This window comes from Lipotes vexillifer, unplaced genomic scaffold, assembly GCF_000442215.2.
Source record: "Lipotes vexillifer unplaced genomic scaffold, Lipotes_vexillifer_v1.1 scaffold195, whole genome shotgun sequence".
Taxonomy (NCBI): Eukaryota; Metazoa; Chordata; class Mammalia; order Artiodactyla; family Lipotidae; genus Lipotes; species Lipotes vexillifer.
This window is the reverse complement of record NW_006799532.1, coordinates 2,294,238-2,319,794: the sequence shown is the minus strand read 5'-3', so window position 1 is coordinate 2,319,794 and position 25,557 is coordinate 2,294,238.

Sequence of the window (25,557 nt, the reverse complement as noted above, 5' to 3'; positions counted from 1 at the left end):
CCGCCGCATGCTTGCTTCTGCTTTCTCTTCCCACGTCTCTGAATTTCCCTTTTATGAGTCCATATTCATATGCTTTGTGTCTTACTGTCTTAGCCCCCTCCACCCCCAGCCTTGGGGAAACAGTATGGAAACTCATGTCTGTGCCCCGTGGAGCAGATGCGACCCTCTGAGGCTTCTTGCATTCCTGGAGTAAGTCATGTCCACACAGCACCGTCCTGGGTGGGCCGCCATGCAGTTTATTGTCTCCAGGGGCGTTCACTCCTGTGGTTCCGGTTCTTCCGTCATCAATTTGTGCTTGTGAATTTCTCTTCCTCCTCCTTCCTGTCTAGGAGTCAGTTGGACAGGGAGGGAACTAGAGTAGACGAAAAAAGAGAGAGGCAAACAGAATTGCGGGCACAGACGAAGGTCAGCTGCAGAAGAAATATTAAAAGCAAATGTGGGTACTGTTACAGGCCAGGAATTGTTCCAAGCACTTTTTATACCTAAGCACACTTCATTCTCATATCAAGCATTTGAAGTAGATACATGAATGAGAGAACTCTGGCATGTTTATAATAAGTGTGGACTTTGGAGGACGATTGCCTGGGTTCCAATCCTCACTCTGTTAACTAATTGTGAGGCCTTGAGAAGTTACTTAACTCCTCCATGTCTCAGATTCCCCATTTACAAAATGAACCTAATATACCTGCTTTGTACAGTTTTCCTAATAATTAAATATGTCAATATATACAAGCTATGTAGAACAGATCCCATTATGTAATAAGCGTTCATTAAGTATTAGTTATTTTTGTTACAATTACTTATGTGTTAATAATTGTATTCTCATTTACAGAGCCTGGCCAGGGCTATAGTATATGTCCACCAAGGACTGTACAGTCTGACTGTGGACAGTCATACCCCTTTGTCTACATGGAGACCCGTAAAGTCCACTGCCAGCTGCCCTTCTAGTGACTTCAGGAGAGCAGGGCACACTTCTCACACTCTCCCTGTGCACCAGTAATGCCAATAGCTTCTCGCACTCTGTTCAGTGGTAGATTTTGGCGAATGTTTCAAGAGCATTTCGACCTTTAGCATATTATTACCATAAACTGTTAAATCCCTTCCATTATGAGAAGCAAATTGGGAACTAATTAAACGTAATCTTTCTGGAAAAATCCTGTTTGGGCTTTTCAGAGTGGGACAGACTCTATTTTATAATTCCTTTCTGAGAACTCCCCACTCCCTATTTAGAACTCTTTCAATTATTTATTAGCTCAGTGATGCCCATGAAACATCCCCTGGGCAGATGAACATACTGTGAAATAAAGTACCTTTTCTTATTAGAAGCTTATCCATTCTGGTGCTCACCAGGCTACAGACTTCAGAGGAATGTGGAAGGATTCAGCCCATCTCTGAATTCCTGTGGCTCCTTAAATCATTAGCAAATTGTTCAGCCACTACTTGATATCTGATCGTTCGTGTGTCAGGATATCTAATTCTTGGTTGTAAGCTCATTGAAGTTACAGACCATGCCATCTGTATTCTCTCTTGGACACATCCTTTACCTGATAAGCACATGACTTCCCCTTCCCTCCATGTGATGGACTTCCCCTCCATCACATGCAGGTACCCCAGTTACCATGATTCTGAAGACCCATATACTTGATGGGGCTCCACCAGGATGGCCACGTGCCACCTCTATTCTCCTTCACACATGTGCTCCAGTTAGATGAACCGCCTCTCACCATCATGAAGGGAAAAGCCCTTCTACCACAGGGCCTTTGCACATACGGTTCCCTCTGGCTCATTGTTCCCCCTCTCTCCTTGCTCTTCTTCTTATCACCCTTTCTCCCACCTACTTAATGTCTATTCATCCTTCAGATACTCTGACTCCGCTTAACACACCCCCACAACCTTCCTCACCTCCGCTGCCACCTAAGTACAGTTCTTTTTTTTTTTTGCAGTATGCGGGCCTCTCACTGCTGTGGCCTCTCCCGTTGCAGAGCACAGGCTCTGGACGCGCAGGCTCAGCGGCCATGGCTCACGGGCCCAGCCACTCCACGTCATGTGGGATCTTCCCGGACCGGGGCACAAACCCGTGTTCCCTGCATTGGCAGGTGGACTCTCAACCACTGCGCCACCAGGGAAGCCCTGTACAGTTCTTTGATAATAGCAATCAGTGACTATCTTCATTTCATTGAAGATACTTCTTAATATTTGTAATTAAATTCTTATTAATGCAGTTATTTGATTAATGCCATTCTCCTGAATAAGCTAGAGACTCCATTAGAAGAGGAACTGTTTTTGCTCATGATTGCATCTTCAGCATCAAACACGGTATTTAGCACAAAGGAGGGCTGCAATAAATATCTGTTAGTTAATTAATGCTCAGAAAGTGTTGGCTTTTCAGTGATTAAAGCCTTAGTTGTTATTAGATTAATAGATACAATAAAGTCTTCTGGAATCAAGATTGAGCATAGGGTTTCATGTAGTAGTTTTAAGTAGTTCCAGTGAAAATGCGCTATGAACAGATGTGTCCTGTATGCAGTAGGCAGGCTTGTAAAGGATAGGAGTCAGACTAGAGGTCATTGCCTGGTAGGTCATTCTGGGCTAGCATTCTCATGAGCATCAATATGAGGACAAGCTGGCATGAATCAGGATAACAAACTAGGAACAGGATAGTGGAGTACCCAGGTGTTGAACAGAGATAAAATCTATGTGATAGGCAAGAGGTCTGGAGTCCTGTTTAGTGAACTCATTTATTTATTGCAGAAGCATGATGTGCTAGACACTGTACTGAGAACAGGACATTGGAAGACAAATGATTCTGTTCCTTCTCTAGAGTCCTGGGCGGCAGGGTGGGGTGGATAGTTAATTATAATGTGTTGTAGAAAATGCTTTGATGGAGATGCAGTAGGAAGACACAATTTCATAACATGTGCCCTTTACAGAAGGCTTCTTGGAGGAGATGACATTTGAGCTGATTCTTGAGGAATGACCAGAGTTAGGACATCAGTAGTAGTACGCACGGAGGGAGTCTAAGTAATGAGCAGCAAGTGGGAAGGTCAAATGACGGAAGAGTGCTCAGAGTACTTGAGGAACCAGAAACCTCCCGTGGATGGCTAGATTGTGGAGGTAAAATGGGGATGGAGGGTTTAGTAAGCAATAAGGCTGGGGTAAAGGCTGTGAACTTGATTGGGATGGGATTTGAGAAACCACTGGAGAATGATCGGATACATCTGTGGTCCAAACTGTGTTTAGCAAGTGGCTTTGCCATTAGAGTGAGAAATGGATGAAAGAGGAGCTGGGCTGACACTGGGGATATTATTTAAGAGATATGAGTTTATAAAAGTGACACATGGCTATGAAAGCATGTAGGGAAGTGGCTTTTGAATGTCAAGAAAGGAGATAGACGTTAGGTGTATTGCAAGATAGGGTCAGTAGAGGTCGGCCATGCCAAATGTAGGCAGTAAAGTAGGAGGATGTTTCTGACTTTGGCAGTTTGGTAAATGATGCTGCCACTTACCAAGAGAGGTTCCATAAGAGGGAAAACAGCTTTAGTTGTTTGGTGGTGGATAAATTTGTTTTCAAATATATTGAAGGATAGCGAGACTGCTTGCTGGCCACGAATATTCATTTTCTCCCTTAAAAAAATAAATGTCCATGTTTTAGGGAAGCTTTCCCAGCTTGCTTGAAGCTGGGCGATGACCACGTGATTAAGTTCTGGCTGGTGGAATGTAAGCACACCTTTGGGTACCTCTTCCAGCAGGTGTTCTCTCTCTTCCTCATTTGCTCAATCCTACTGTTGGGAATATGGACATGTTGGCTAGGATTCTAACAGCCATCTTAGACCATGAGATAGAAGTCTGCATATCAAGGATGGTGAAGCAAGGAGATAAAGTGTCTCAAGACCCTGATGATTATAGCCTTTTCAGGCTTGGCTTCCAATTTGGATATGCCAGTATCGATCAGTTAACCTCTTTCTCTAGGCACACCTGTCATCACGCAATGGGCTCATGAACAAAGTGGCCATACTGGGAGAGATGGAGGCTATACATGAGCTTAGCAGATGGACTTCTGCTCATCAAGATCAACCTGGCTACTGCCACTGCTGAGTGCCAGGTCTGTCAGCAGCAGAGATCAACAGTGAGTTCCCACTATGGCCCCCTTCCCTGGAGTGATCATCCAGCTACCTGGTCATGGGCTGTTTACATTGCACCACTCCCATAATGGAAGGGGCAGTGTTTTGTTCCTCCTGGAATAGATAATTACTCTGGGTATGGATTTGCCTTCCTTGCAGACAGTGCTTCTATCAGAGGTAACACCCATGGATTTACAGAATGACATCTACCTTCATAGTGTTGCACACAGCATTGCTTCTCAACAGGTTGCTCACTTCACAGCAAAAGGGTGGCAATAGACCTTTCTCGTGGAATTCACTGGTCCTACCATGTTCCCTACCATCCTAAAGTAGGTCGTTTGCTAGAGTTCTGGAATGGCCTTTTGAAGACTTAGAATCAATAGGATATAGAATATACATCTCTCTCTCATTTCTCAGTCTCTCTCTGTGTCTCTTTCAGTATATCTATACCCCTGTTTATAGAGACTTTGGAGTTGTTGTTTTACTCTTTTTGGATTCCCTTCTTTGCTTTTTCTCACCTCATTACTTGAGATGGACAGGCTACTCTCTGACTTCCTGGTGCCCATGGAGTAGAGGAGGCAGTATACCAGTTAATGACTCATCATCTCAAGCTGTGATTGCCCAAATTTGGTGGATTTCAGATTCCTATATGTCCTTCAGCGGTACAGGTCCCTTAAATACATAGGCTCAGCAAGGGTGGTTATGGTATGAAGACTTATTCATGTCATTACAGCTGTTCTCCACAGAGAGGATTATGTTGTCATTGATATAATTCAAAGCCATTAAAAACACTTCTGCATGAACAGTAGGTATCATTATGTATTTTTTTCTCTGTATTAAGGGAAGCAGTAAAACATACTAGCTTTAGATTCCAAGATTTGAAATCTAAGAGATAGGAATGCATCATGACCTGTGTAACCTTAGGGAAATTACTTAACCTCCCTGAACACTCAGTTTCTTAATTTGTAAAATGGGGATTAAAACACCTTCATCACAAGGCTGCTTAAAAGAGAAAATATACACTGTATATATAGTGCTTAGTAAACAGTAAGGGTATAGTGAACAGTGACTGTTATTCTAAAAGTCAAACTACTGCCATGTGAGGGTCCAAATCTTTTCAATATTGAAAAGTTCATACCCCAAAAGGAGGTATCTCCATTGATCTTGGGAATTTTTCTCCAGGCCATGCCATCAATCCTATATATCCTTTGTTCAGTACCTGTAGGGAGAAGCTAATGCATTTAATTCATCTGTGCTAATGATTTAATTTGTTTCCCCTCCCGAGTAACCTTTGCATCGTGACAGGGAGACTTTTCAGTGCCTTAATGAAAATTAGTGACTAATGTGAGAATTGCAGGCACCTGGCAGGGCCAAAGAACAAGATGCCTCTGGGAGGGGGCTCATTTCCAGGGGGCTTCATCCTACCAGGGGAGAAGGCTGCTCAGCCTGCCTCTGGGCAAGGCTGGCCTTGTTCTGCAGAAGAATAAATCTGTGTGAAATCAATACCAGCTCCTGATACGTTCAAGTTGTACTCCCAGCCTTTAGGGTGCAGATACACAATGGGCACTTGATAAATATGTGTGGAATGCAGATTGAAGAGGAAGCCGGCGGTGGGGTGGTGGGGGTGGGGGGATGGAGGGGTGGGCAGAGTGGGGGGATTGAGAGGCTCATCTCAAGAGGTCAAGAACACATGGGAGAAAAGATCACTTGGAGCAGAAAGCTGATTCAGCATGATTTCCTTTCATGTATTTTCTTTCACTTTTATCATCATCTCACTCCTTATTATTTGAGTTTTTATTTTTCTTAGTCTGTGACAAAGAGCACAGTAACTGGAACGAACCTCACCAGTCCAGAGTAAAAATTACTAAGGCAGTGTATCAGTTAGCATTGCTAATTAACATAGTGCCTGTTGCTTAGCTGGTAGAATACTTGGCCACAGTTGAAAATATAGTGTTATGAAAATAATTCTAGGTATATAAGTTGAAACAGCCCTCAGATATCAGAGAGGGGAATTTCAGAAGGCTTCTTACATGTCCCATTTTAGAGTCCAACAACCCTCAAAATTAGGACGTTATCACTGCACTGTCGGGTATGTTTATGTCCTGTCGGAGTCTGACAGCCCAAAGTGCTATGCAGTTTGTACTTACATTGTTCTCAACTTCATCTTGGGTGCTTAAAACTTAGAATACGGGTGTTTTTTTAAAGGTTTCTCAAGTTATAAGGACTGGGAAAGGTTACATATCATTTTGTAGAGTTCTTAAATGATTTTAGTTACTACTTTATAGTCAGGTGTTTAGTTGCTTTTTATTCATTATGTTTGCAGCATCTGAAAAATGTAGCAAACGTTAAGGTTTTGCAATTCAGGAGTATTTATTTCTTTTTATTAAAAAAAAATACACCCTCAGAGAATCTGAAAATTTGACTTAACCAGGAAAATGCACAGCACATACAATTCTACAAACAGTCTTCAGGAGGTCGTGGATTCTTTGAATCTTACTCATGAGCCTCTTAGAGGACCACAGGTCCCAGGCTAAGAACTTCTGATGGAATCTAGCCTCTTTATTTTATAGAAGAAGGAACTGAGATGCAGGGAAGTTAAAGTCCCGAGACCAAGGCCACAAAGTATTCCAAAGTCCTAGACCAGAACCCAGGGCTCATGACTTCTAGTGTATTATCCTAAGTTCTTGATAAATTCTAATGAAGCCTATCATCTTATTAAGATAAAGGCAATCTCTATTCCAGATAGAATTCTGTGAGGGAAGATAACAGCATATTCCTAATCACTCAGGCAGAGATTATACCCCTGTCTTTAAAGAGTCCTGGACTTCCTCAATTCAGTGCATGCATTTAAACTCAGTTTCCTAATCATCGTGTCCTCAAGTGGGGTTCCAGCTCACCTCCCCATCAGTCTTGCTGACCAGTAGCTACTAAGGGGATATGTTGGGAGGGGGGATAAACAGCAATATTCACCTCTGGGCTCTGAGCGGGGGTGGGCTGAGAGGAAAATGAAGTGTAGTTTGTAGTGTGTTTACTACGCACCAGGCAGGAATGGATTCAGATTGTGTGGTGCGTATATGATTTGTGAGTTTCTAAGAAAATGAATACAAAATTGCAAACACAAAATCAAGTACAAAAATGAACATGTATTTAGAATGAGAAAAGAAAGTACAATCAACTATAAATATCTAAAAGCAACAAGTATCATAAAGGTAGACATTTAGAAAGATAACATAATAATTTAGTATTTATTAATATATTAACTTCCAGACACAACTTCCCTTTTTAACCTTTTTTTTGGGGTGGGGAGGCTACATAATTTTCCATCACCTCTTCATTTTGAAGTGATTTTACAGTATCATTTTCTGTAAATAGAATAGCAAGATAATTCAGTCTTTCCTCAAGTATTATTTTTTTCCTCTAAAATGTGTTTCTCATTGATAGTTTAGATATTTTTCAGTTTCACAACTTGTCACGAACTTAGCATTGTTGCTAAACTTGGGGAAATCTCTATCATATTTCTTTTAGAAATGAACAATTATAGATGTATTCCGTGTTTGTAATACTGGTATAGGTTTGTACAACCACAGGGGTTCTGCTGAATTCTACTTAGCCCAATTCCCATCAAAAAGTAAAAGAAAAAAATGTGTGAGGTATTTATAATTATATGTACTTTGCATTTTCTATGAATTCTTGACAAGAGACAACTTCTGTTTTGACTTGTCCTAGAGAATTCAATCTTCCAGTCACAATGTTGTTACTGAATCAAACTTGAATCCACTGGTCTGTGCACAGTAAAGCCAATCTGCTGACACTGGTTTGTGGTGAAGGATAGTGCACTGTTAATTGCAGGGTGTCAAGCAAGGAGGCCCGGGCAACTAGTGCTCAAAACACCTGAACTCCCCGTGGGTTTTAGGAAAGCATTTCTAAAGGCCAGGTGAGGGAAGCCTCCCGAAGGGCCTTTCTGCTACTTCTGTGCTCCCCTGGCAAGGTTCTCAGCACGCCAGCCTTTAAAAAATAAATCAGGTCTTGTCATTCCTCTCTTCACACTCATTCACTCCAAGAAGCCAAAGGCTATAAAATGGCCAAGAAGGCTCTAGTGATCGGGCCTCACACTGTCAGACCTCTCATACCTCTCCGTGTCCCAGTGCTGTAACCACTGGCTTTTTGAGGCTTGTTGAACACACCAGGTGAGGGCCTCGGGGCCTTTATCTCAGGTATCTACTTGGAAAACTCCTTTCCGTCCTTCAAGTGTATCCTCAAGTTTTACTTCCTCAGTAGACTGTCCTGGCCACCCTGCACTTGGGACACTGCCCACCCAGCTTCTCCCATCCCTCTTACCCCCTTACTTCTTCTGCATTGCCATAGCACTCATCACTTGCAGCCATACAATATATTTCCATATCAGTCACGTTGATGTTTATGGTAGCTAATATGTTGAATACAATATTTTTGGTAGTTTACTGTCTTGCCCCCCTAGTAGAACGTAAACACCACAAAGACAGGGATCTTTGTGTTTTTCAATGAATGGTACGTCCCATGAGCCTAGAAATTCATCTAGTTCTCCAAAAACAAACTAACCTGTGAGATAAGTACTACCATTTTTATAGATTAAAAAAAAAAACTAAATAGAGAAAAGTTAAGTAGCTTGCCAAGATCATAGGAGTAGTAGAGATGGGATTCAAACCCAGATAGGTCGCAGAGCTTGCACCCCTAACCAGTGTGCAATATCGCCTCCTAGTGTACGGAAGGGAAAGGCAGCCAATGGAGTGGAGAACTAACAGCCCAGGAGACTGGTTGCCTCTTGCACCTGTGTTCTCACCCCGGGTTATTAGCCTCTGAGCTAAATGCCAATCCCGTAGATAAATGTTCCAGGATTAAAACGTGTTTCAAAAACTAAGCCACTGGGCCTCCCTGGTGGCACAGTGGTTGAGAGTCCGCCTGCCGATGCAGGGGATACGGGTTCGTGCCCCGGTCCGGGAGGATCCCACATGCCGCGGAGCGGCTGGGCCCGTGAGCCATGGGCGCTGAGCTTGCGCATCCGGCAACGGGAAAGGCCACGACAGTGAGAGGCCCACATATCGCAAAAAAACAAACAAACAAACAAAAAAAACTAAGCCACTTACATATATGAAGTGCAGTTATGACTTAATCATTTTCCCAAGGAAATAGCCATATTCTCCCCCTTTTCTGAGTCATATTGTATATACTCTGCTTGGCCCTTTGCCTGGCTCAGTTACCTTCAGCAGAAGAAATGTGATGCACTCGGCTATGATTCTGTGCTAATGAGAGACAGGAAAACCACAGCAATATTTCCAAACACATTATTATAACAACACATTGTTTTGGAGGTCAAAACATTTGCATAATGTAAGAATCGCCTGATCAGGTGGAAAAACTATTGCTGAGGGAAGTCAGTACCAGTAGAGAGCTGGCTTTCCCAATCTGGGTTATTGGAAGCTATTTATATAATGTGGCTTACTTGAGAAGTAAATTAAAATCTATACAGATTATAGTGATTTTTATTATGCCTCTGTCATTTCTGAGTATAGATCAATGCAGAAGAATTTTTCAGGCATACGGTGAGGCTGGGATGAGCCATTTTTGAGCCAATCTTTCTGATAACCTGCATACCACTATACATGAACACACACACACACACACACACACGTGTTTCTGGACTCTTGCAAGGCCTTATATGTAGTCTCCTTGCTTCTAGCTTTCCTTTGCCCAGGCCCTCTGGCACACTTCCCCTAAAACTACCTTTTAAGAACCTAGACTTCTCTACTTAAAGTACTCCATGCATTCCTTACTGACTGTAGAAAGCACATACTTTTTCATGTGCCGACCGGTCATTCAATCTGTGCTGCCTCACTCTTCCCCACCTCTGCCCATTACTTTCTGTTTCCTAATCACAGCGCATCCCCAGGCACCCGACACCTTGCCACATCCTTGTGCCTTCCGCATCTGCTGGAACTCCTTCTCCTCTGGCTCTGTTCAGCCAGATTATACCCGACGTTTGAGAACGAGCTTAAATGTTACCATTTCTAGGAAGCCTTCCTGGCCATACCTCTGCCCCCACCAGCCCCTGAAAATATGCGCGCGCGCACACACACACACACACACACACACACACACACACACACACACACTGTAGAAATAACAGTATTCTGTACTTCCACAGGCCTTCGTTCATACTTCAGGGATACTGGTCTTTTATTTTGATGATTTCCCTCTGTTTTGCCATGATTTGCAGAGTCTCCAAAAGTCTCTTAAGAACTGAAAAATCCCTTTGGGTGCTTGTGGAGGTGAGTTAGGGGGTCTCGGTGGATCTGAACTGCTCATAGCAGGGATTGCTTTGGGAAAGGTGATTTAGAGGAGCACAGATTCGGTGACAGAAAATGTGAATGGAAAGCTCTCTATAGTCCAGTCATCCACTCACACACTCACTTAGTTCAGCAAGCCTTTATGGAGCCCAGTTTCTGTGGCGCATCCTGCGAGGCCCTGGAGCTCGCATGGTGCACACACAGGCTGGCACCTGCCCTCCTGGAGCTCAGAGCACAGGAAGCAGTGGTGCTACAGTGATGGGTGTGCTAATTGCAGCCATGCTGGGTCTACATGGCTAGTTTTTTAGCTAGAAGAAGAAAGGCATGGTGTTTTATTTACTTTTGTATGTTCTGTGTTAATTACTATAGGCGATACAGTAATTATATCATTAATTAGAATGTCATTATTTAGGGTGACAACTGTCATTAATTAGAATGGTAAAGACTTTTTTTGCACACGGAGGTGTTCCATAGATAACTGATGATGGAAGGAAGGAGGGAGGGAGGGAGAAAGGGAAAATGGGAGAGAGGGGCGGGAGAGAGGGATGTCTGTAGGTTATCAAACCAAGGTAAAGCTTCTAGTCTTAACTGTAGAAATAAATCACGATCTCTTCCACGTGTTCTCTTCAAACTGTTGCAACTGCAAACTCCTGCAACCTTGGCCCCCAAACCAGTGTCAGAATAAAAGTAAGAGCAAAACAAAATAAACTAAAAGCCCTGGCAAAGAGCCTAAGCATGATTAGACCATTAGAGGGGAGCGTTCCCTGGTGATGTGACCCCTCAACCTGTCTCCTGCACATTGGCCTTTTTCTTAAGTGGCTTCCAAAACCACATTCTCTTGGGGTTTGCATGCCTAGGAGGATTTGGAGATTAGATGGAGGGAAACAGAATACATTTAACAGGACCGTAATTATCTCTCTTGCCTTTTCCCCCCATTCCTGTGGGGCTCTAGAAATGTCAGGGCCCTTATTTTTAAGGCAGTGCAGTGCAGCTGGGGTAAAGACTTACTTGCGCCGTGGAAATCCCTCCGCGGTTGGCAGCGTTGAGGGCTGGAGGATGGAAAGGAAGATTAAAAGAAGCTTGCAGTGTTCATTGAGACAACAACTGCGCAAACAAAACCCGTGAGTCTCTCCCAGCAAGCACAGAGGGAACTGAGAGGTGGGGCTGTTTCAGAAGGATTAGAGCCATGTGGGAGTTTGTGCTTTGCTCTGCTCATTACAAACTCAATCACCAGGCTTTCAGCTCAGGAAGCTCACCCCTCGGGCGCAGGCAGCCATCGCGCAGGACAAACCACAGTTCTCTTTGCCTTCAGTGTTTCTTTACCTGTCAGCTAAGAACGCGGGAAAGGGGAAGATTCTTGAAGATCGGGGGAAATTTTTCCACGTTCTTTATTATCCTGTTCTGTCTCAATCATCTCAATCTTCACACAGTAGATTTAGAGGCAGTCTAGCATAAGGAAAAGAACAGCTAAGCTGCGAGGGCTGTTGAATTTTTAATCCCCTAACCTTTTTCTCTCCCTTCTCTATTTATTTTCAAAGTCCTGGAGGGAAGGGATCGTCTAAACCCCGCTTATTGGCAGCCTTTCAAAAAGCTTCATCCTGTAGCCTAACTAGGGGAGAACCAGGAGTGAGTTCTTAGAAAAATTTTCTAGGAGTCAGGAATGAAATCAGCTACTAAATGTTTAGCATTGAAGGGAGAAATACAGGTATTAGACATGATGGCTCAGTGATTTCAGCATACACAGCTCTCCAGCCAGAAATCCTGGGGGGCTTTATTCCTGTCCCACCCCCCAAGGCAGGACATCCCTAAAGATCTAGACCCAGTATATACACCTGCAGTCTTCCAGAGCGGCAGTTTTTATTTGTTTGCTTCCCCTGACTCAGTGAGCCTTCACCTGTGCCCTCAGGTGACGGGATTTGCTGCTCTTCCTCCAAAGGCTTAAAGCTTTTCTTCCGTGGGGAGAAGGGTCCAGGAGGGGCTCTGCACTTGCTCCCAGCGACGCTTCTCCCCACCTCTGGCTGCTCCACCAAGGAGCCTCCTCCTTTCTCACCCACAGCTCATGTTTCTCCCGAGCACCCTAAGGTAAGTGGAGAAGCCTGCAAATACGCACAAATTCTCCTTTTGGGCCTGCGGCTACCAGGGTTTTATATTCTTGCGCTGGCCCACATTCAGCCTTTAGCAACTTATTCAGACTTTGAGCTGCTTTCTCCTTAGCAGTGTGTGTGGTATCCTGAAGCATCTATTCCCAGTCAGCGGGGGTGTGCATTCCTCTTCTCATTAGAGCGTCCCGTCTTCCCTTATATTTTGGGTTTGTTAGTTGCTCTGTAACCTCAGCCCACTGGTAGAGTCAAGACAGTTGTCAACTTGCAGATTGTCGGGTGTGTGTATGTTTTGTTGGTGGTGGTGGTAGATGGGTGTTGCTCTTTTCAGCTTTCTACATCCTAAGTGGAAGACAGAGTCAACTGATGTGTTTATTGAACTCAGTTTCAAGGGTTATTTTTTAAAGAGATGCTTTCAAATTGCATTTCATCCAGAGGGGAGTGATTCAGGTGTGCCTTGGCCGGGAAGCCAGTGGTAAAGGAGCTAGAAACATCTAAACTAAAGATAAAAAGTCTAAGGGGAAAACTCTTCAAATATTCTCAGGGCAGCCATTTGGGAGCAAGGTAATATTTAGCTGGTGTTACTGCAGAGGCCAGAAGTAATGTGTGGAGATGACAAGGAAGCAGATTTCTGCTCAATACAAGGGGAACTTGGTCTACTGAATCAAGAGAGCCATTAAAGATGGATGGAGTGTCTTTTGAGGTAATGATCTCCCCCTGTGACTATGAAAATGGTATAGTTGAGCTTGCATGAAAATTTGTCAGAATATTTTTAAAGGTGGGTTTAGCATTCAGTTAGCAGTTTGGAATAGATGAACTGTGTCATGCTTTAAACACTTATAAGGAATCAGCCCCTTCCAGCCTCTATTTTAAGTTCATTCTCAATTCCAGAGTAAGAAAATCCCTTGCGTATGTGGTTAAAGTTATGACTTCTTAAGACAAAGTGTATATACACAGTTTTGAGCACTTAGCTATAAACAGGGTTCTTTTTTGCTGTGATCCAAAAGGAGTATTGCCAATTCTGGATAGTAATTATTGTTAGGGGTGTTTTCTACTTGGACTGGAATCTTTATCATAAAAGCTTAGAAGTAAATATTAAAATTGAAGACAAGATAATGACGATTTAGCCCAGCAAAAGTAACATAGGTTTGTGCAAGAGTAACTTGAGTGACTTTTTAGGGCCCAAATTAAGAGATCCCAAAAGGTCAAAATCATCTGGTTTTGAGGAGAGAAAAAGGAAGCAATTATATTAGCTGATGTGGGTCACATGTGAATGCATACATAATGTGAAACACAGTTGGAACATATATGGTTATTTAAAGACGAAGGGAAGCAGGCTGTATTCTTCAGAGTCACAGTAAATCAGTGGCTCCCATTAAACCAATCAGAACCTGGGAAATCTAGCTGGGGAAGAGGAGGTCTTTTGGAGGTGGGCCTCCTGGGAGCAGAGCTCCAGGTGGTGACAGAGCAGGGGTGAGGGCTATGTCTTTGGTTTTTGAAGTGGCAGTGTTGTGTACCAACTCATGATTTCCTTGTAAAGAATGGAGCTGATTTGCTGATGTCTGTAGGTCTTCTATATAGAGACGATAGTGCCAGAGGCAGAAATAGCTTCTGTGATAGTACGTCTGGTTTTTGCCTCATGTGTATTCTATATTGAAAGATGTAATAATAAAATACCTTTTTTTAAACACCTTTATTGGAGTATAATTGCTTTACAGTGTGTTAGCTTCTGCTGTATAACAAAGTGAAACAGCTATACGTATACATATATCCCCATGTCCCCTCCATCTTGTGTCTCCCTCCCACCCTCCCTATCCCACCCCTCTAGGTGGTCACAAAGCGCCGAGCTGATCTCCCTGTGCTATGCGGCTGCTTCCCACTAGCTATCTGTTTTGCATTTGGTGGTGTATATATGTGAATGCCACTCTCTCACTTCGTCCCAGCTTACCCTTCCCCCTCCCTGTGTCCTCAAGTCCATTCTCTACGTCTGCATCTTTATTCCTGTCCTGGCTGTAGGTTCTTTAGAGCCTTTTTTTTTTTTTTTTTTTTTTTTTTTTAGATTCCATATATATGTCTTGGCATACAATATTTGTTTTTCTCTTTCTGACTTACCTCACTCTGTACTCTGTATGACAGACTATAGGTCATACAGTACTCTGTATGACAGACTATAGATCCATCCACCTGACTACAAATAACTCAATTTCGTTCCTTTTTATGGTTGAGTAATATTCCATTGTAAAATACCCTTTTTTTTAAATGTCATGAAGAGGAGAGTTTGAAGCAAGTCAGTATATACACAAAAGCATTGGTGGCACTGCTGTGACATAAGCAACACTTAATCCGGCCTCTCTCAATTCCCATTTCTGTACTCTTTCCTCTTCTGCACATTCTCCCTTTGTTCTCTCCACCATAGTCCTGTCTCCTTCAGAAAGAGCCAACCCACATCCTTATGTGGCTCCTGGCTGTTCCTTGTTTACCATTTCGGAGTAATGTTGGGTTTACAAAGACCAATTTGGCGGATATATTAGAGCTGAGAAGGGGGCTGAGTTATAGGTCTTGAGGAAATGATTGTACCTCCTCTAAGTATAAGGCAGCTTCTTCTCAAAACATGGACTTTATCTCTTACATTACACTTTGTTTCAAGGCATAACGGCCAGCAGTGTGGTTAGTTAATGTGTAAAATGACCAGGCACATTGTTTATCCTCCTTCTACACTTGTTTCCTGCATTTTGAGTATCTCTGACCTCCACATTTCCTCAAGAACAATTCCTAGAGAGTCTCCAAAATGAAGTTGGGGAAAGAAAATGGAAATTGATCTAGTTTGCTAATTTTATCTTATTTCATTTTATATTTTTATTTATTTATTTATTTTTAATTTTTTTTTTTTTTTTTTTTTGCGGTACGCGGGCCTCTCACTGTTGTGGCCTCTACCATTGCAGAGCATAGGCTACGGACGCACAGGCTCAGCGGCCATGGCTCACGGGCCCAGCCGCTCCACGGCACGTGGGATCTTCCCGGACCGGGGCACGAACCCGTGTCCCCTGCATTGGCAGGTGGACTCTCAACCACTGCGCCACCAGGGAAGCCCCATTTGTTGTTTTTTTTTTTAATTGAAGTGTAGTTCGCACATATTGTTACCTTACCTTTGATAAAGGAGGCATGAATATACAGGCATGAATATACAATGAAGAAAAGACAGCCTCTTCAATAAGTGGTGCTGGGAAAACTGGACAGCTACATGTAAAAGTATGAAACTAGAACACTCCCTAACACCATACACAAAGATAAACTCAAAATGGATTAGAGACCTAAATGTAAGGCCAGACACTATAAAACTCTTAGAGGAAAACATAGGCAGAACACTCTATGACATAAATCACAGCAAGATCCTTTTTGACCTACCTCCTAGAGAAATGGAAATAAAAACAAAAATAAAAAAATGGGACCTAATGAAACTTCAGAGCTTTTGCACAGCAAAGGAAACCATAAACAAGACGAAAAGACAACCCTCAGAATGGGAGAAATTATTTGCAAACGAAGCAACTGACAAAGGGTTAATTGCCAAACTATACAAGCAACTCATGCAGCTCAATATCAAAAAAACAAACAACCCAATCCAAAACTAGGGGGTAGACCTAAATAGACATTTCTCCAAAGAAGATATACAGATTGCCAACAAACACGTGAAAGGATGCTCAACATCACTAATCATTAGAGAAATGCAAATCAAAACTGCAATTAGGTATCACCTCATACCGGTCAGAATGACCATCATCAAAAAATCTACAAACAATACATGTTGGAGAGGGTGTGAAGAAAAGGGAACCCTCTTGCACTGTTGGTGGGAATGTAAATTGATACAGCCACTATAGAGAACAGTATGGAGGTTCCTTAAAAAACTAAAAATAGAACTACCATATGACCCAGCAATACCACTACTGGGCATATACCCTGAGAAAAACCATCATTCAAAAAGAGTCATGTACCACAATGCTCATTGCAGCACTATTTACAATAGCCAGGACATGGAAGCAGCCTAAGTGTCCATCGACAGATGAATGGATAAAGAAGTTGTGGCACATATATACAGTGGAATATTACTCAGCCATAAAAAGAAACGAAATTGAATTATTTGTAGTCAGGTGGATGGACCTAGAGACTGTCATACAGAGTGAAGTCAGTCAGAAAGAGAAAAACAAATACCATATGCTAACACATATATATATGGAATCTAAAAAAAAAAAATGGCTCTGAAAAACCCAGTGGCAGGACCGGAATAAAGACATAGACGTTGAGAATGAACTTGAGTACATGGAGAGGGGGAAGCGTAAGCTGGGATGAAGTGAGAGGGTGGCATGGACACATATACACTACCAAATGCAAAACAGATAACTAGTGGGAAGCAGCCGGGTAGCACAGGGAGATCAGCTCGGTGCTTTGTGACCACCTAGAGGGGTGGGAGGGAGACACAAGAGGGTGGGGATATGGGGATATATGTATACGTATAGCTGATTCACTTTGTTATACAGCAGCAACTAACACAACAATGTAAAGCAATTATATGCCAATAAAGATGTTAAAAACAAGTAAATAAATAAATAAATTGAAGTGTAGTTAATTCACAATATTGTGTTAGTTTCAGGTGTACAGCATAGTGATTCAGTATTTTTTCAGGTTATATTCCGTTATAGGTTATTACAAGATAATGGGTATAATTCCCTGTATTGCACAGTATATCCTCTTGCTTATTTATTTTACACAGAGTAGTTTGTTTCTTAATCGCATACCTTAATCTCACTCCTTCCCTTTTCCCCCTGGTAACCACTAGTTTGTTGTCTATGTCTGTGAGTCTGTTTCTGTTTTGTATATACATTCATTTGTATTATTTTTTAGATTCCACATATATATGTGTTGATAGTATGTGTCTTTCTCTGTCTTATTTCACTAAGCACAGTATTCTCTAGTTCTATCCACGTTGCTGCAAATGGCAGTATTTCATTCTTTTTTATAGCTGAGTAATACTCTATTGTATTTATGTGTCAAATCCTCTTAAGCCAGTCGTCTATTGATGGGCACTTGGATTGCTTCCATGTCTTGGCTGTTATAAATAGTGCTGCTATGAACATTGGGGTGTATGTATCTTTTCAAATTAGTGTTCTCTTTTTTTTTTCCTGGTATATACCCAGGAGTGGACTTGCTGGGTCATATGCTAGTTCTATTTTTTAGTTTTTTTTAAGGAACCATCATACTGTTTTCCACAGTGGCTTCACCAATTTGCATTCCCACCAACAGTGTATGAGGGTTCCCTTTTCTCCACACCCTCTCCAACATTTATTATTTATAGACTTTTTGATTATAGCTATTCTGACAGGTGTGAGGTGATGTCTCATTGTGGTTGCATTTCTCTAATAATTAGTGATGTTGAGCATCTTTTCATGTGCCTATTAGGTATCTGTATGTCTTCTTTGGGAAAATGTCTATTCAAGTCTTCTGCCCATTTGTAAATTGGATTTTTTTTTTTTTATTGAATTATGTGATCTATTTGTATATTTTTGATAATAATCCTTTGTTAGTCATGGCATTTGCAAATATTTTCTCCGATTCTCTAGGTTGTCTTTTTGTTTTGTTGATGGTTTCCTCTGCTGTGTAAAAGCTTTTAAGTTAATTAGGTCCTGTTTGTTTATTTTTGCTTTTATTTCTTTTGCCTTAGGAGAGTGATCCAATAAAATATTGCTATGATTTATGTCAAAGAATTTTTTGCCTGCGTTCTCTTCTAGGAGTTTTATGGTGTCATATCTTCATTAAGATCTTTAATCCATTTTGAGTTTATTTTGGTATATGGTGTTAGAGAATGTTCTAATTTCATTCTTTTACATGTAGCTGTCCAGTTTTCCCAGCACCACTTATTGAAAAGACTGTCTTTTCTCCACTGTATTGGGTTAGCCAAAAAGATCGTAAGGTCTTATGGAAAATCGAATGAACTTTTTGGCCAACCCAATGTATGCTTGCCTCCTTTGTCATAGATCAATTGACCATAAGTACATGGGTTTATTTCTGGGCTCTCTATTCTGTTCCATTGATGCATGTGTCTGTTTTTGTGTCGGTACCATGCTGTTTGATTACTGTGGCTTTGTCATATAGTGTGAAGTCTGGGAGGATTATACCTCCAGGTTTGTTTGTTTTTTTTTTTTTTAAGATTGCTTTGGCAATTCTGGTTCTTTTGTGGTTTCATATAACTTTTAAGATTATTTGTTCTAGTTCTATGAAAAATATCCTAGGTATTTTGTCCTAGGAATTGAATTAAATCTACAGATTGCTTTGGGTAGTATGGCCATTTTAATAATATTAATTCTTCCAACCCAAGAGCATGGGATATCTTTCAGTTTCTTTGAATCATCTTCAGATTCCTTCATCATTATTTTATAGTTGCTAGAGTATAGGTCTTCCACCTCCTTGGTTAAGTTTATTCCTTTTTTTTTTTTTTTTTTGGTGTGATTTTAAACAGGATTTTTTTTTAAGTTTATTTTTCTGATATTTCATTATTAGTGTATAGAAGTGAAACATCTCTCTGTATATTAATCTTGTATCCTGCATCCTCACTGAATTCATTAATTAATTCTAATAGTTTTTGGGTGGAGACTTTAGGGTTCTCTATAGGGTATCATGTCATCTGCAAATAGTGACAGTTTTACCTCTTCCCTTCCAATTTGGATGCATTTTATTTTTATTTTTTTTTCTTGTCTCATTGTTGTGGCTAGGACTTCCAATACTATGTTAGGGAGAAGTGGTGAGAGTGGGCATCCTTGTCTTTTTTTCTGAATTTAGCAGGAAGGCCTTCACCTTTTCACCACTGAGTATCATGTTGGCTGCGTGTTTGTCATAAATAGCCTTTATTATGTTGAGATATGTTTCCTCTAGATCCTCTTTGATGAGAGTTTTTGTCATGAATGGATGTTGAATTTTGTCACATGCTTTTTCTGCATCTATTGAGGTGATCATGTGGATTTTGTCTTTTCTCTTGTTAATGTGGTGTGTCACATTGATTAATTTGCATATGTTGAACCATTCTTGTGACCCTGGGATAAATCCATCTTGATCATGGTGTGTGATCCTTTGGATTTTTGTTGGATTCTGTTTGCTACTATTTTGTCGAGGATTTTTGCATCTGTATTTATCAAAGATGATGGCCTGTGATTTTCTCTTTTTTTTTTTGTAGTATCTTTGCTTGGTTTTAGTGTCAGGGTAATGATGGCCTTGTAGGATGAATTTGGGGGTGTCTCCTCCTCTTCAGTTATTTGGAATAGTTTGAGAAGGATTAGTATAAGTTCTTATTTATATGTTTGGTAGAATTTTGCAGTGAAGCTGTCCAGTCCTAGACTTGGTTAACTGTTGCAGTATTTCAAACTTTTTATTATTATATTTTTGATCTGTGATCTTTGATTTTACTATTGTAATTATTTTGTTTCTTATTTTTTAATTAAGGTATGTTATTTTTTTTAGACATAATGCTATTGCACACTTTACTAGACTACAGTATACTGTTAAAATAACTTTTATATGTAGTTGGAAACCAAAAAATTGGTGTGACTCACCTTGCGGTACTTGTTTTATTGCAGTGGTCTAAAACCAAACCCATGATATTTCCGATGCATGCCTGTATGTCCAATCTTCAGCTATATTGGAGAAAACAATTTGCCCATCTGTGGGGCATGAAGAGGGGATTTTAGAGCTAAACTACTTCTTATACAGACTTTCCACCAATCATACGATTTTTATTCCCACCTTCATTACCATGTCAGAGGTACTTGTGTCACCTGAGCCTTTCTGCGTTCATCTTCTAGGGTTTCGGTCCCATTAGCTTAGGTTTCTGCTCTCTGTTAAGAGTGGCTGTGTGCTTTCCAGATTTTACTGTATATTGCTATTGTCCACTATAATTTTCTTGGTGGGTTTTTCTTTTGTAATTTTTAAATAAATAAATAAAATTTTAAAACAAAATCCACTCACTGTAATTTGAGTAGGGTTTTGAGGGGTAAGCATACTTATTCAATTTACAATTATAATCACAAGCCTTCAGAATAAGTACTGCACTTTTCAAACATTTAACACTCAAATAAATTACCAAGGCTATCTTCATTATTGAGAATACACTTCAGGAGGACCTCCAGAACGCTACTGACTTTCTACACTCCGCCCCCAGGTTAACAAATCTAAGTTATTAGATATTTTTTTAATCTTACCCAGACTAGATATGGAATGATTTATATGTACTTCAACTGTAGCAATACTTTACCTTTGCTGACCATTTTCATAACAATTAGCTACTTTAAATATTTATAAAGTCGGAATAATTGAATAATTTGCAAACTGCAAAATTCACCCACTTTACGTGTAGAGTAGAATGTGTTTTCACAAATGTGTACAGTCAGTAAACCTCTACCAAAATCAAGATGTAGAATGTTTCATCACCCAGAACAGTTCCTTCACGCATACTTGTAGTCAACCGTCTCACCCCATCTGCAGACTTCGGCAACAATGGTGTGCCCCTACAAATTTGTCTTTTCAAGACTGTCATATAAATGGAATTCTACATGTTGCCTTTTGTTTCTGGCTTCTTTTACTCCACATATTGTTGTTTGTTTAATAAATTTATTTATTTATTTATTTATTTTTGGCTGTGTTGGGTCTTCGTTTCTGTGTGAGGGCTTTCTCCAGTTGCAGCGAGCGGGGGCCACTCTTCATCGCGGTGCGCGGGCCGCTCACTGTTGCAGCCTCTCTTGTTGCGGAGGACAGGCTCCAGATGCGCAGGCTCAGTAGTTGTGGCTCACAGGCCCAGTTGCTCCGCAGCATGTGGGATCCTCCCAGACCAGGGCTCGAACCCGTGTCCCCTGCATCAGCAGGCAGACTCTCAACCACGCGCCACCAGGGAAGCCCCCCACATATTGTTTTTGAGATTCATCCACGATGTTGAGTGTGTAAGTAGTTCACTCCTGTTTTTTGCTGAGAAGTAATCCACCAGATGGATACAGTATAGTTTCTTATTCCATCACAATTGATGGATATTGAGTTTCTTCTAATTTGGAGCAACTACAGGTAAGGCTACAGATATTCATGTCTAGGTTTTATGTGCATGTTAGTTTACATTTCTCTTGGGTAAATACCTAGGAGTGGGATTGCTGGGTTATAGAATAAGTATATGATTAAACTTGTAAGAAATTAAGAAAGCATTTTCTGAAGTGGCTGTGTCAGTTTGCATTTGCACCAGAAGTTTATGAGAGTTCCAGTTGTTCCAAATGTCTTCTGTTAATTTTTTTCTCACCTTATTGCCCTGGCTAAAAATTACAGTAAATGTTAAATAGAAATGGATGGAACAGGAACCCTCACCTTGTTCCCAATCTTAAAAAGAAGTCAGTCTTTATGTATAGTAGGATGTCAGCCATACTTGGTTTTTAGGATGTCCTTTGAAAGAATAAGTTCCCTTCTATTTGTATGTTGCTGAGAGTTCTTATCATGAGTTGGTATTCAATTTCAACAAATTTTAATGCATCTATTGTACTGATCATGATTGTGTGTGTGTATGTGTGTGTGCGTGTGCGTGTGTTTACTTTGTTGATATAAGTGAAGTCCACTGATTGATTTTCAAAGGTTAACCAACTTTGTATTCCTGGTATAAATACCATGTGGTCATGATGCATCATCCTTTGTATATACTGCTGGGTTTTATTTGATAATATTTTGTAAAAAATTTTTGCAACTAGGTTCATGAAGGATGTTAGTTTGTGGATTTCTTTTCTTGTAATATGTTTGGTTTAGAGTTAAAAAAGCTTTCTTCTCTCCTGTTTTCTGGAATAGCCTGTATAGAATTGGTATTATTTTTACCCAAAATGTTTGGTTTAATTTGCAAGTGAAGCCACCTGGGCCTGGAGTTTTCTTTGTGGGAAGAGCTTTAACTACAGTTCTATAATAGAGAGTGATTCATGTTATCTATTTCTTTTTGAAGTAACTTGTGTCTTTCAAGTAGTTTGACCATTTCATCTACATCATTTTTATTGACCTGAAGTTATTCATAATATCCCCTTGATACGTTTACTATCTGTAGGATCTGTACTATTTTCTCTCCCATTCCAAATTTTGGTAAATTGTGTCTTGTTTTCTTCTTTGGTCTGGTTAGTGGTTCATCAATTTCATCAATTCTTTCCATGAACAAGCTTTTTATTTCTTTGATTTAAAAATTCTCATTCCGTTTAAAATGCCACTGATTTCTGATTATCATTTCCCTCTTTCTGTTCTCTTTGAATTTAATTAACTTTTTCTAGCTTCTTAAGGTGGCACCTTATTTATTTTAGACTTTCTTAGATTGTAATAAGCATAAAATTCTTCTTCTAAGCAGTGCTTTAGCCATATTCTATAATTTTTGATATGTTATATCTAATTTTTATTCAATTCAAAATATTGTTATGTCTATTTTGATGCATGGGCTAGGAAGAAGTATAGTGTTTAATTTCCAAAGAGATTTTCCAAGTATCCTTCTGTTACTGATTTCTATTCTGACTTCCTTGTAAACATAAAACATACTTCTATGATTTTATTTTTAATTGGTGAGATTTTTATTATGGCCCAGAATGTGGTTTACCTTGGTCAATGTTCCCTTTGCTTTTGAAAAATAGACATATTATTCTATTGTATGGAGTGTCATATAAATGTAATTTATCAAAGCTGTTTGACAGTACTGCTCAAATCTTATGTACTTAATGATTTTCTATTTGTTCCACCAGCTAGTGAGAAAGTGTTGAAATCTACAGCTATATTTCTTCTTTGAGATTTTTTTCATATGTATTTTGAAATATTCTGAAGCATTTTTGTAGGTGCCTACATATTTAGGACAGTTATGTCTTTCTGATGCATTGATAACATTATCGTTATATATTGTTCCTCTTTATCCCTAATAATATTCCTTATTCTGAAGCCAACTTTGTGTGATATTAAAAGACATTTCCACATTGTTTAGCATTTGCAAAGTATCTTTTTTCTATCCTTTTACTTTTAACTTAATTGTGTCTTTATACTTAAAGTGCACATATGTGGGGGGGGGTGTTGGTCAATAGTATAGAGCTGTCTTGCATTTCTATCTAATCTGTCTTTGCCTTTTATGTAGGGTTTTGGCTATTTATAGTTAATTAAATTATTTATGTTTGGATTTAAATTTTTGAGTTTGTTAGTTGTTGTCTCTGTCCTATCTGCCCCTTCTTTTTCTCTTTTTCTGACTTATTTTGTTTTTACTTAGTTCTTTTTTTTCTTTTTTTATGACTGAACCATTGGAATCATAATTTTTTTAGTGCTCGTTCTAGGGTTTACAAAATTCATTTTTAACTGATCAAAGTCTACCTTCAATTAATAATACACCACTTCAGGTATATTAAAATCTTGTAATGGTACACTTTTATATTTTGTGCTACTGAATAATACATTTTACTTGGACATCTGTTATAAATCACACAACACATTGCTGCATGTTTTTTTGCTTTAAATAATTAACTTTTTAAAAGATTAAAAATAAAAAATATATATTTATCCTCACAGCTACCATTTTCCATGCTCTTTCTTTTGCAGATTTAAATTTTTATCTTTTATCATACTCTTTCTCCTTGAAGAACTTCCTTTTAAAATTCTTCTTTTAGTGCAGATATGCTGGCAATGAGATCTCTTAGAGTTTAATTTTCTGAGAAAGTCTTTCTTTTGCCTTCACTGATGAAGGATATCCTGGATAGAAGTGGTAACGGCCCTCTCACTGTTGTGGCCTCTCCCGTTGTGGAGCACAGGCTCAGCGGCCATGGCTCACAGGCCCAGCCGCTCCGCGGCATGTGGGATCTTCCCAGACCGGGGCAGAAGTGGTATTTTTGGTCTGTATTAGATACGTATAACATCATCAAATTCAAGAGCTTTAAAGAGACCTTAAAATCCTCTATGATAGTGGTGGTCAGGCGTTTTATGTTGGTGGAATTCTAGAATTTGTAAAAACATGCCTGAAATGATTAAGAAATGAACAGGAATTTTTAAAATAAAGCTTATAAAAAAGCAATGAAATAAAAACAACCTTCAGTGGTTATTATGCTATTTACTGGCTACTCTCTATCACTGTTTACCTATTTATAACAAATTGTTTACCACCCAAAGTATTTAATTTTCAATATTAAAGAGGCAAAGCAGTCACATCTTAGAGTAAACCTAAATTCTGTCTTGAACTATGTTCACATTAGACCATATCTTTTCACTCACAGTAAATTATTCTCCATTTTCTTCTGTGACAAAGCTCCTATTTCCATCATTTGTATTAAAGTGAAATGCACATATTCATTAAAAGCTAGCAACACAGCTCTGAAGGATTTTAGTAACTCAGCATGCCAGAAGATTTACTACTATAGTCCAACTCCTACATTTTATAGATGTACAAACAGAAGGCAGATTAATATTCCATAATATCAGAATCAAGACTAAAATTTAGGCCTCATGATTCTAGTGCCATTGATTTACAAAGCCTGTGTTCTATAGAAAATTAATAAATGGTGGTGCCTTTGTTTTTTTCTATTCAAAATTCAATGGTTTACTTCTAAAATTGCTATGAAATTTAAACAAAAAAATTTTATTTTTATTGTTATTCCAATTGTTATCCAATTGGTCTGCAAGAAAATTTAGTGAAAATAGGAGAAAAATGTTATCACCTCTTTTTTTCCTTGTCTCCCAAAGACACTAGAATATTGGTCACATCAAAGTTGATCTATAAATGTATGAAACTAGGTTAATCTTTCATTAACATAGACTCTTGGCTATTTGTATCATACATGCATCTAAGCAAATAGATACATATCCGCATATGTTTGCTTCAGTATCAGTGCTTTCTTACTACCATCCAGTAGAACTGGAGGAGTCTATCTCATTTGGTTTTGCATGTGGGAATCAGGGTATTTGGTTCAGTCTTAACCAAGGCAAACAAAATCTGCACCTTTGCAAGTGTCTG